The sequence below is a fragment of the Penaeus chinensis genome, chromosome 29 (assembly GCF_019202785.1).
Source record: "Penaeus chinensis breed Huanghai No. 1 chromosome 29, ASM1920278v2, whole genome shotgun sequence".
NCBI lineage: Eukaryota > Metazoa > Arthropoda > Malacostraca > Decapoda > Penaeidae > Penaeus > Penaeus chinensis.
In genome coordinates, this window is record NC_061847.1 from 2,144,812 (window position 1) to 2,148,452 (window position 3,641).

General features: G+C 43.2%; 1 protein-coding gene across 1 annotated transcript in view; it reads right to left on the reverse strand.

The window, feature by feature from the left end:
* Nucleotides 1-27, reverse strand: part of LOC125040885 (2-amino-1-hydroxyethylphosphonate dioxygenase (glycine-forming)-like) — a gene marked incomplete at its 5' end in the record, with an annotated part of 5,480 nt that extends 5,453 nt beyond the window's left edge. Inside the window, 1 exon segment of the mRNA XM_047635662.1 lies at nt 1-27. This exon segment is cut by the window's left edge and continues 216 nt beyond it.
* Between the last annotated feature and the right edge of the window lie 3,614 nt (nt 28-3,641).

The window sequence follows — 3,641 nt, forward strand, 5'->3', positions numbered from 1 at the left end:
GCGGTGGTAGTGGTGGGCGGCGGTGGTGGTGGTGATGGTGGGCGTGGATTGTCTGTAGAGTAGGATAAGGGCGCGTTTGGTGAATGGGCGAGGCGTGAAAAGAGTGAGTGGTCGGGGAGTCTGGTAAGTGGGCGGGGCATTGGTGCGTGGGCGGCAGAGTCTGCTACGTTGAATGGTCTTTGGGTTACAGCAAACACGCTCAACAACAATTCTCTTGATGAAACCTTAGACACTCATATTTTTTTTCCAAGAATAAAATATAATAGACGTAGATAATGGCAAACCTTCGCGTTCGACCTCCTGAAACTGGTAGACAGACAAACAGACAGAATTAAAGACACGCAGATAGACACACACACGCAAGTAGACAGACACACAAAATTGGCAGAAAGACACACAGATAGAGAGACACACAGACAGCCAGACAGTGGATGGACCAAGAACTTTTATACAGAAAAAAAAAACATAAACACGACACTCGAACAAAATAAATACATATAACAACAACACAAATAACAAAAAACAACAAATATAGGTATAGCAACATTGCAAAAGGAAGAGAAGTTGCATGAATAAAGAAATTTACCGGGAGGATGCCCGCACTCAGCTCCAGCGTCGAGAGGAAGGCGAGTGATATGAAGATAAACTTATGGCTCTTAACACTAATCTCCTTATCTCTTGAGAATGTGCTTGATAAGGAGGTATCTCCAGTGTCTCGTAGAGAGCGCTGAAGTTGTATATATATGTATGTATCTGTGTGTGTGTAAACACTGATACATACACATATACATATCTGTCTATCTGTTTATCTATCCTTCTATCTATCTATTCATACTTACATACATACATATACATATTCATACAAACACACACACACACACACAAATACACACATGTGATGTGTGTATATGTATATATATATATTTTTTTCTTTTTTTTCTTTTACTTTCGCGCACAACAAAGCCCTGACAAATCATGTTATTAATTAAAATGGAAATACCCTTAAGACAACAAATAATACAGCATTCATTACTGTAGAAATCGGATCAATTAAATATGGATTGTTTTCATTTGTGAATTCATTTGTTGAACAAACGCACAATTCGAATATTGATCATGATCATGAAACGGAGTGACTGATCAGTCGTGTCCTCCTATAGGAACCCCAAGAGAAACGGTCCTGCGGTTTTCCAACTAATTGAATCATGCTCATCCCATCTTTCCATTCCAGGACTCTGTTTATTGTTGAGAGGTTATTTGGCATGGTCCAGTGTTTAGCGCACTGGACTCCGATACTCGTGGTCCCGAGTTCAATTCCCCGCCGCAGTAGTCGTAAAAATACCTCCGCTCTGACTGCTGGTTTGAGTCCGACTCAAACGCAGGTGTCGTAGGGGAAGTGTTATCGCGCCGAACCGCGGTTGATTAGGAAGGGCATCCAATCAGGCAAGGGTGACACTGCCACATAACCTCTCAATAGTGAATTTTATATTTCTATATATATATACACATACATATATATACACACATATATATATATACATATATATATATATATATATATATATATATATATATATATATATATATATGTGTGTGTGTGTGTGTGTGTGTGTGTGTGTGTGTGTGTGTATGCGTATATATCGAAGGTCACCATCAGTCGATGTTGCCATGCTGCATATTGCCCATGCAGCATGCTCCTTCTCTCCAACTGAGCCGTTTGTTTTCTCTCCTGATGAAGGAATTGCTCCTCATCAGTACCGCTACCTATTCGTTTACGAGGCTGACTGCTTTTGGGCTTTTTCCTCCTTCTTGACTTCATCGCGGATTTGAGCAAAGGTCCTGGGCGTGTTCTCTGCCCTCATTGGCACCCAGTTCCTTTGCCTCAGCTCGATGACGTCCATTATGAAGAACCTAATGCGGTTGCTACACAGGCGCTCCTTTGCAATTCCGTCTAAGGCTGTGAAATAGCCTTCCAGTTCCTGCTATGTGCTTGGATCTAACTTGCAGTAAGCTTCCAAATGGCTGCCGGCTGTTGTGAGCAGTCTAGTGAGGCATTCAAGGGACTCCTCGTCTCCCTTCTTGAGGAGCGTGTCGACCATGCGCATCACCGTCGGCGTAACCAAAAGGTTCAGCTTGTAGAGCTCACCGATGAACTTCAGATTTCCTACGGACCTCTTCCTGAGCTTGAACTCCTGCAACTACAACTCCAACTTCAGATTTTCCTGCTCCGCGGGGTCAGTGCACTCGCTCAGTTCCTTCTCCCGTCTGGCCAGGAATTCTTCCATGCTGTTGTTCTGAAATTCGGTCTGGCACTTCGCGATCATAAGATTTTTTAAATCTACTTTCGAGGCATCGTCGTTGCTGGCGTCCTCCTGGACAGACATATGAGAGAGAACGTAACATAGCTGAGCGTAGCTTTACGAAAAATGCTGCTCATCGATGGCCTTCTCAAAGATAAGGTCAATGACAGCTGTCAGTCTTTCGGTGTTATCAATATCAAGTTCAGTGATCAGTCCAGAGAGCTTTCCGAACTTCTCTGGAGTCAGTTTATTAAGGATAGCTCTCACTTTCTTCACCAACTCAGCAGTTTTGGCAGCCTCGGCGTCAGCGTTAGAGAGCCTCCAGGAATTTTGCCCGGCCTCGTCGGTGGACTTCCTGATCGACGGCTTCCAAGCATTCCCTGAAGTTTTTAGTTTTACCTCTTTCTGGATGTCGATGTCGATGGTTTTACAACCTTAACTAACTTCCTGTCTTTCGGGGTCATCAATCTCGAGTTCTACGACCTGTTCAGAGGGTTTTTCGAATTTCTCTGATGTCACTTCATTTACGACAGTTATCGTTTTTTTCACCTCGGCATCAGCGTTAACCACTTTCTTCCCTTTCCACAGCCATAAGGCAAGCCCAGAGCCGATGCACATCCCCAAGAGTTGGAAAGGAATCGGCGAAGCCAAAACCACCCTGTCGAGATCTTGGATACACTTGGCCTTCAGGTAAATCCGGGCGAATTTCGCCAAAAAAGGGCACCCATTTGCGAGGCTGCTTACATACCAAGGCTCGGGCGAACATAAGTCAGGCAGAGGAAAGACAGTAGGCATGAGCCATCGCAGAACGAACATGGGGATTATGCCATCACGGCGGAAAACGTGACGATTGTGAGCGTCTTGGAGGCGTTAGTACACCTAATCCGGATTCTAAATACATTCATACCAATTAATTAGAGGCATCACAATTGATGTTAGGTTTAAAATTTAGCAAGGTCGTCTAGAATCAGCTTTAGGTAATGAAGATAGCCTAGAATAAATTAAATGCAATAATTTATTGCAATAATTTATTGCATATATATATATATATATATATATATATATATATATATATATATATATATATATATATATACGGCTTGTTTTCAACAGCCGTTCAGTCCACTGCAGGACATTGGCCTCTCTCATTCACTATTGAGAGGTTATATGGCAGTGCCACCCTTGCCTGATTGGATGCCCTTCTTAATCAACCGCAGTTCGGCGCGCTAACACTTGTGCCACGGCGTTGACTACGACACCTGCGCTTGACTTTTCAAGGCGATTTATCTACACGCACACACTCACACACACACACACACACATGTATATGCATGTATACAT